We start from the raw sequence: 9620 nt of genomic DNA on the forward strand, positions 1-9620 counted from the left end.
ATCATTTTGTATTTTCTTTCCTCTCACTATCCAGTAACACCAACCAAATCTTTACCAGGCAGCAGCTGTGGTATAGTTCCTACCAGGGTCACTGTCGTAGATGCTGAGTGAAGGAGTGGACCATACAAGGAGCAGGGCAAGGCAGGAAAGGCAGTCTAGTGTCAGAATATGGAGGTTCTGGAAGGCTTAGTTAAATACTATTCTTAATTAGGCAGGCTTCCTCAGAGTGAGCATCCCAGAAGAATCAAGAGGAAGCTTCATTGTCCTTTGTGAACTAATCTCAGTAATCTGACCTAAAAAGTAACCTCTTTCTGTAAATAAATTTTATTGGAACGCAGCCACATCCATTTCTTTGCATCTTGTCTATGGGTGTTTTTGCACCAACAGCAGAGCAGAATGATTGCAACAGAAACTGTACAGTCAGCACAGCCTAAAATGTTTACTATCTAGCCACTTAGTTGAAAAAGTGCTAACCCCTTTCTCTAAAACCTCAAAGAAAGTGTCCTAAGAGGGAGCTCTCAAACTGATGAGTTATGGCCTTTGCCATAGGACTGAACCTTGTAACATGTAATGAAAACCTACAAAATTTTAAAGCACTATCTAAAAAAGATCAAATTTCTCAGTGAGGTTAGAGGGAAATTCCTGCCCCTCATTTCCTCTCTCCAGAGATATTCCCTAAGACAAGACAAAATACATGAACTGCACCCAGATTTAAACATTAATTTTGGGATGTTTGCCAGACCAGATGGTTAGAAAAGCTAAATACCATTGATTTATTTCTTACCCTTTATGAAGCAACATTAGAGACAATGGACCTTATCAGAACAAATGAGAATAAACAACAGAATGCAGATCAGAGGAGAATTAAGAACAAATGCTATTGGATTTTATTATGCTATAATTACTTTTGTATATAGAAAAGCACTAATTATTAGCAAATTGTAAACTTCACCAACCACACTTTTGCTCATAGCAGCTGGGCAAGGATGGACTTTTCTGTTTCGTGAATGTCACTTTTCCTTGTGCGATTTTGTGACCATGATTTCTCGTACCCTGAGAATGCTCCCTTGCAAATGCAACTAATCATTCATCAAATGCCCTTTGAGGGCTTAGTATAGTTTTGTATACACGGCAATATTGTAGGACAGTGGAGATTTGCACCCAGAACTGCAACAATAGTTCTTACTTGTTTTGGATCACAGACCCTTATGAGAATGTGATCAAAGCTACAAATCCCTTTTTGTGCCAAGACACATATAAACAAAATGTTACATATAATTTCAAGAGGTTATTTTATTTCCTGAAGGTCATTTATAAAAGTGCATTTGGAGGTTAACCCAGTTTTCAGAATCTTTGTGGCATAGCACAAGCACAACTGAAAGAAAGAGCCAACATGTGCATGTGCTTGCACATGTGTGTGTGTGCCTGCATATATGTGTGCATGTGCGTGCACAAATCTGCATTTGTGTGTGTGTGTGCATGCATGTGTATGCATGTGCATGTGTATACATGTACATATGTCTTCTTTTCTTCAGGAAATTAAGACAGAAACATTTTCTAGGTGGGAGGATTGGTTTATGCAAAAAGTAATGAAACATGATGTGGCAGGGGAATTGAGAGAGTCAAGGCAGTTTGGGATGACACATCCTGAGGGAGGAAGACTGAGGCCTTGGGAGAAGAGCTTGAGAAGAAACTACAGTACAGCTTGGCTCACACCAGTAGGCTTACCTCTTTCCCTTGGGGGATTGTACATCCCTAAGGGGGACACACGTCATTGGACATGGCATTGATCACAGAACACTGAAGGACCCGTATTTGCTTGCTTCTGGCTGGTTGTTTATTGCTGATTTTTCTCTTTCTTTTTTGTGTGCAAAGTATATGCTACTAAACAAGGATCCCCATGCATATCTTCCCATGGTATTTAATTTTGTAGCAGTCCTGCTGGATAGATTTTATTTTATTTATTTCACTCACAAAAACACTGAGATCCAAGGAGGTAACTAATTTGCTCAAGCCCACACAGCTGGGAACTGAGCACTCTTTTTCTAACTGCAGCTTCTATTCTTCTTCCTCTGGCTTAAGATACTGAGCCAAAAAAATTTTTTTAAAGGATAATGGATCATTTCTGGTGAATGTAGAATATTCCCATAGAGTCAGATTATTAACGAAAACCATTCTTCTTATTACACATTTTTATTTAGTAATTTTCTTTAGGCCAAGCATTTTGGAGGGTACAGGCCTTATTTGTATGTGTTAGTGATCTTTCACTCCTACCTACCCTTACTCTGGTTTTCATTTCAGTGACGAGAAAGCTGGAGGGAGGCTTATTGGGGGATGAATTCCTCCAAGACAAAAATTCAAGCAATAGACAAAGTGGGCATCAGCAAGAGAATTACACATTAGCAATTACAAATTAGTGACACCAAGTGGAGAAGGTACTGGTGGCTGAAGGGGAGGAGAAAATAACATTTTCACAAATGAAGTCCTCTCCAGTGTCATGTGTGGCTTCCCAGTTCTTCCTGGGAACTTTGCTTTGGGGCATAATAGTTTATTGCTAGAAAGGCTTTCAAAAATGTAAACCCAATGAACACCTTAACTGTTATTGAGAACTATATGGCATTTAAAGAGGCAATAGAATGAGAAGGAGCTGGCATCCCATAAATCTGGGTTGTGATGAAGTTTAGAACACCAAACCTTTAGGGAGATCACGCTTAGCTGCAGCACCTTAATATCAGATGAGTGCAATGTAAAAATCCAACAGAAAAAGGGAAGATGATGATTGAAGATGCCAACGTGGGAGGGACAGTAGATGGGTCTAGCTTGCTTCATGATTGTGTTTAAGGCCTGTTCTGGGTATAATACAATAAGATTCATAATTTAGTGAAATGATTTATAATGAGACATTGAATCATATTCACAAGAAAGGAAAAAGAATTGTCCAAGACACCCCCCGATGTTGTGTAACTGACAGGGAATCGTTTCTGGCACAGAACATGTTGAGCACTGTTTGTCTGTGTGGGTTCCTCTGAAGGACAGACAACCTCTAACCCTGTTAACACAGAGCCAAGCCAGTCACAGCTCTGTTTATGTGGAAGTTTCTGTGACCTCTCTGGCATGCTATCCCCTCAGCTGCATCCCAAGCACATTCCCATTTCACAGTCTTGCATCATCTACTCGGAAGCTGGCCAGGTGGAGGCGGAACAACTGGGAAAGGATGAAAAGCCCCACGGATTCTAAAGAGGGTCCCGAAACCCTTTCATTAAGTAAACTTGAGGACCCTGAGGGCATTTTGATCAAGCACAAGGACAGTGTGAGAAGGGAGAAGCAAAATGCAAGTTGAGTGTGTGATCCACATTGCAGGGCAACTGACATTTGTAACGAGATTCAAAGTTTTGTATGTTTTTCAGCATTTGGTAATATGACGACAGGCGTGTTTACTAAAGCCTAAGAACAGATGCTTATGATACAACAATAGGGCATAAAATCCCAGAGCAAATGCATAAAGTCCCACTGTATCTTCATAATTGAAATACATATTTTAAAGTTCCATTCAATTGTTCAGTGTCACTGCTCACATTGTGACTCATTTTTTTAAAAAGTCTGTTTTTAAAATGACTCTTCAGTACTATTGATCAATCCATAACATAAACTAAAATTATTTTAAGGGAGTATCAGTTGTTATCATTCAATCTTATCTCCTTCCTCTAAATTGAAAGACATTATTACTAATGCAAATCTCAGGGAGATAGGAAGCAATTTCCCCCTCTATTTTGTTTTCTTCAATGCTTTTCATTGCTGCTCCATGATTTACGGGCTGGATATTATTGTGGAGCTTTTTAATCTCTCTGTGCCTGTGGAATTGCAGCTACAAAATGGAAGTAACATCAAAATCTACTGGATACAGTTATTTGAGAATTGAATAATATATGTAAAGTGCTTAGCAAAATGCTGGAACAGAAAATGCTCAGTAAGTGAAAGCTATAATCATCTTTATCATCACCATCATTATTCATTTAAATTCAGGTTAGTCCAGAATATAGTAATTTTAAAATGATACATTTTATGTTTGAAGATAACATATAACTTCTGATTATTAACTTTACCTAATTATCTCTACTGTCTAATTTGAAAATGTACAAAAAAATTTTAGCACCCTCCAAATTTGCTTGGTAAGGGTGTCATATATACATAGGAAAATTTTTAAAGAATTTTTCTAACTCTAAAAATATCCAGATTTAATTTTCAGGCATGATAATGCTGAAATGTGACAAATATGAAAATCTGAATGATTAAAATTTGTTGACAATCATTTGCATTATATATTTTGTCTAATCTTTTTTTTTTAATTTTTATTTATTTATGATAGGCACACAGTGAGAGAGAGAGAGAGAGGCAGAGACACAGGCAGAGGGAGAAGCAGGCTCCATGCACCAGGAGCCCGACGTGGGATTCGATCCCGGGTCTCCAGGATCGCGCCCTGGGCCAAAGGCAGGCGCCAAACCGCTGCGCCACCCAGGGATCCCTATTTTGTCTAATCTTTATACCTAATATGCCAGCATAGAGTCTGTGATGTTTTAGAATTTGTTTATTCTAAGAAAACATGGAAACATTCATATACCAATGTGGAATGCTTAAAGAAAGTGCCACGCGGAGGAAGTTGGAAGCCATGTTTGTGAACTTCAAACTCATCTTGTTTGCTGTATTTTAGGGCACCAGATTCCCAAGCTTTACCAAGAAATGTTCAGAGATGAGTGGAAAGTGTTTTGAAATCAGAAAAGAAGATGTGTGTCAGTGCCTAGCTGCCACAGCATGGAGACGGCCCTTTGTCTAAAGGCCAGCCAAGCATTGTCTTTGGATCTTCATGTTTGTATCCCAGTAACAAAACTGGGAGTGTCAGTTTGAGATGCCTCCAGACTTGGCTACATCATGTCCTGGAGATTTTTTTTAGATACAGCTGTAAGAACAGTTTCCAGGCTTCCAGGCTTAGAATCAGATGTAATACCCCCTAAAATTAGTTTTCTAAAAGCTTCAAATATAACTTAATTGAGGTAGGTCCTGATGTAATAAACAAGTAGTTCCCCAGGATCCTGGGTAGAAATATAATGCCTCGAATCAGGTAACACTATAATGCTTCAGAAGTTCTTCCATTCTGGCTTAACATGACATTAGGTCTCCTAATAGTCACTTGTCTTAGACATTCTCTGAAGGTGGATTCTAGGCAAAGGCTTTTGTTTAGGTAGTATACTCATGAATTGCTGGAAAGCAAGAAGCAAATGATATTGGAAAGCAAGATGTGGAGGACTGAACAGGAAGGAGGAAAAACCAATGTGGGGTTGGATTACAAGGTTGACCATACCAGTGGTGCTCAATTCTGTGCTGTTTTTTCTAAAGATCCTTATGGTAGGTGTTGCAGAGTTGACCAACTGGGTATCAAAATGGCAGACAGGAGTTCCTTTCAAGGACTTAATGAAAGAAGGTTAGTTGAATGAGCTATTATAGTCCTCACTGCTTGGACCTATGTCACAAGGCCATAATCAATATTTTCTTTCCTCCACTGTCTATTTTGAATTTCCATTATATTTGACTAATAGGATGGTCTAATTGTGTGCCCAGTGGAGTGACTCCAGTCTTTATCCTTGTAGCCTTTGTTGCCTGGCGTGTTGGGCTAGGGTTGCGTACCTGCTGATTCTTAGTTACCAATAAGTGTTGAGGTTCTAAAAGACATCCCAGGGAGTCTCCTCTTTTTCAGATGTAGTCCTCCTCCCCCTTAACGTATAGCAGCAAATCTAACTCCCCCATGGCAAATAAGGTCAGTTACTATCTCTTGAGGAGTAGCTCTTTCCTTATTAATTCTCTGGCATGATAAGCCCAACATGGTAGTTGTATGTTCAAGTATACCAGAATGCTCACAGTGTGCCATGGGAAATAGGATTAATTATAATGTAACCTAAAGTGGTAGTGATAAGAAGCATGCATTCTGAACATGTGTCACCAGGAGTGATGATGAGAACTAGCAACCCTACTTTCACCTCTGGTTCCCAGACCTGTATAACCAATGTACTGGGGACACAGAACCAGGAATAAGCCATTGGTTCAGAATATGAACCACCTTCTGGAAGACTGCACCCCACAGGATGCTGTACCTGAGCTGGTGCCTTTCCCAAACCTTTCTACTAGTCTATTCTCTAATTAGCCATTCTACTCTAGCTGATAGCTTACACGGTAAGTCTAAAGGGTTCTGTGGATATGTATCTATTCTTTTATCTCTTTTGCTATAAAGTTGGTCTATCTTCTCAAGATGAAACGGATAAAACAGGGAAAGTATATGACAAATACATGTGCACCTTTCTTTTCAACTGAAATGATTTTGTGGTGGATGCAACTGTAAGGATAACAAAATTCGTTCTGCAAATTACTTAGTAAATCCAAAACGCTATGCAAAAGTCATGGTTGTTTACAGTGATCACAGGAGAGGGAATTTTGTCAAGATAGCCATTCACACTAGTGAGGAGCTGTTTATTTGGTTATAGATACAGTCAAGCTGATGCCTTGAAGTATGTGGCACAGAAAGAGAAAGAGAAATCCCTTGATGTCTGCTACTCCCTCCTCAAACCCTCCTCCTTTCTGGAACTTAGTTGAAGTCTTGGCCTTAGCTTCAGGTACCTCAGGTACTGCAGGCAATTTTGAAAAAGAAAATGCAATTTGGAATTCTAAATTTGCAAAGTATTATAGGAATGATTTATAGTAATGGGTTTAAAAATCAACTTTTATTGCCTTCTCTTTAGCTGCAAAATGTTCTGTACCAGTGAATTTTTGCAAAAATGCAGTATAGTGCATTTTTTAACCTTGAATGAAAAATAAACTTAAAAAAAAAAAGAAGTCAAGGTGTGTGCACAGACCCTGGGGCAGGCACAGCACAGCAAGTGTGAGGAGTCAGGAGAATCAGAAATAGGTCTGTGCTGCTGCTGGATATGAGGGCTGTTGTTACTCACCAAGAATCCGAAGCAACACCTGGTCTATAAGGGCCATGGAACAGCTGGAGGAAATAACATCTTGTGTTTAAGAACATGAGCTTCAGGATGCCTGGGTGGCTCAATGGTTGAGCATTTCTTTCATCCTGGGATCAAATCCCACATTGAGTTCTCTGCAGGGAGCCTGCTTCTTCTTCTTCCTATGTCTCTGCCTCTCTGTGTGTCTCTCATGAATAAATAAATAAATAAAATCTTAAAAAAAAAGAACTTGAGCTTCAAGAGGCTAGAGGCAAGTATGTTTGATTCCCCCTTTCGGTCTTGAAAACTATGCAGTTTACTATGAAGATGTCTGGGTTTTGAGCAGTTCTCCACAGTGAAAGGAACTTACCTGGGCACCACAGATGATACCTTCTATGCTCAGTTTGTAACAGGGTATGTCTCTATCCCTGGGGCAAAATGAGAGGATGGAACTGAACATTTCAACAGCATTAGTGAAAGTGAAAATGAGGAAAATATGGCATTAAATCTATAAGAGAAACATGTCATTCAGTTTCCAGACCAGACAGAGGCTTTTTCTATAGAGTACTCAAAAGAGGAGTCTGACTTAACTCTAGCCCCAGTGGGGTCTCAAGACTGTGACGGCTCATTGAGTGGAGCCAGACCTCAATGCCAAAGAGTATGTGCTGTATTTCATCCTGTGAATTGTAATAAACATGTATGATATATTTTAAATATAAAAACAATACCTGTTAGTGTGAGGCAGTGGTATGTGAAACCATGCCAATGGTTCGTTTATTAGGTAAATACTTGAATAGTAGTACTAGAGGATCTCTGTAGATATAAAAGAAAAGCTCAGGTATCAGTTCTGGTAAAGATGATGCAGGATGGAAGAAGGCCAATGTAGTGGAATTGAAATTAAGTGGTTGGCTATTCTCCTCAATGATGATGCCACATTGCTGCTGCTGATACAGCATTCAGTAGTGGTAGTAGCTATGGCTAGCTCATTCTGGATGAGAGAGGGGCCATGCTACACAGTCCATATACAGCCTTTTTTCTTTGGCACATTGACCATACCATTCATAACTCATTGTATTATCACCACTGGGCTGAGTATATTAGATAATTGACAATTTCAAGATGGATCATCTTGTCTAGTTGTTTGTTGGTTGCCTCTTTTGTGTTGAATGCCCTTCAGTAGGTATTACTGTGAGCCATGAATATTTGCACTTCCATGGTTCCATCTACTCTACAGACTTCCTTGCCTTTGACCTTTGATTATTGTTCCTTCAGGCACAGGAGTCAATGTATACTCATAACTCAACCACTATCCTGTCAACAAAGGGTAAATAATAAACTCTATTGCTCACAGTTTTTAAAAGACTCCTTAACCACAGTCTTTTGGGGCCACCTCTGAGTGAGGCTGTGGTGTGGCAGTGGTAAATTTCTGGCTAGTCACAAAGTATTACGTATTGCCCTCTGTGAAACAGACCTGAGCTTTTCCTCCTCTGTCAGTTGGTCTTAATTATTTCAGGTTGGGTTTCCCAGGAAGCAGACTCTGTTTAACATGCAAGAGGTTTATTAGAGTGTGCTCTTGAGAACAATATCTGTGGAAGAGAAAGGGAGGGGGCAGGATTAGGCAGAAAGAGAATTGAGCTGTGACACCATGTCTATGGAATGCCTTAGCCCTGAAGAAAAGGCTGAAGGCCAGAGGACCCTTGTGAGTTGTCCTGAGCTGGGACAAAAGGAGCAGACCTTTATATACCTTTATCAATAGTCACAGAATATAGGCTACCCAAGAAAGGAAGTGATCTGGGGCAAGGAACCTCTGTTCAGCTGAGGCAATCTGCGAAAAAGGGCTGACAACTGAAGGCTGGCTGTTACAGTGTGTAGGGTTAATGAGTCCTTTGTTCCTGAAGGGAGATCTGGGTAGAAATCTCAGCATATGCCAGAGTGGTCAACTTCTAGAAGGTATGGTTTGAAGGAAAGGCTTTGGGACAAAAGAGCTGGCTTCCATGGCCTTCCAAGTCAGAAACCATGTAGTAAGTCTCTCTGCTGGGGAAGATGCAAATAGACTCTAGCAATAGCCCAGCTAAGCTACCATCCTACAATCAACTCCAAGTGACAGCATTTGAGCAAGCCATCTTTGACATCCAGCCCATTTAGACTTTCAGATGACCATAGCCTCACCTTAGTCAACATCTTAGTGCAGTGGTATCAGAGACCTTTACAGTGAAGGGCCCAGCCAAGTTTTCCTCAAATATCTAACCAATACCTGAAGAACAAAGTAAAACGTCTGCTCCCATAATTTGGGAGTGATTTGTTAGGCAGCAATAACAACTGATTAATGTGTGCTACATACTTAGCTCCATGCATTATCTCCATCAACTCCCTTAATTTTGTTTATATTGCAAAGTGAGTTTTACTGCATTTTAGAGATGAAGAAAGTGATTTTCAGAGAGGATAACATTCTTATAATGTCACATAGCTAGAAGTAGAGGTGGAATTCAAACTCAAGTCTGTGTGACTTACTGAAATCTGAAAAGTAAGTTCGTAAGAATCTTACTTAAATTTGTAGGGTAAGTCCTACTCTTCAAGCAGAGAAAAAAATTGGCAACATATTTGAGATCAATTGAATTAGAAATACCCACA

The sequence above is a fragment of the Nyctereutes procyonoides genome, unplaced genomic scaffold (genome assembly GCF_905146905.1).
Source record: "Nyctereutes procyonoides isolate TBG_1078 unplaced genomic scaffold, NYPRO_anot_genome, whole genome shotgun sequence".
In the NCBI taxonomy this organism is placed as follows: domain Eukaryota; kingdom Metazoa; phylum Chordata; class Mammalia; order Carnivora; family Canidae; genus Nyctereutes; species Nyctereutes procyonoides.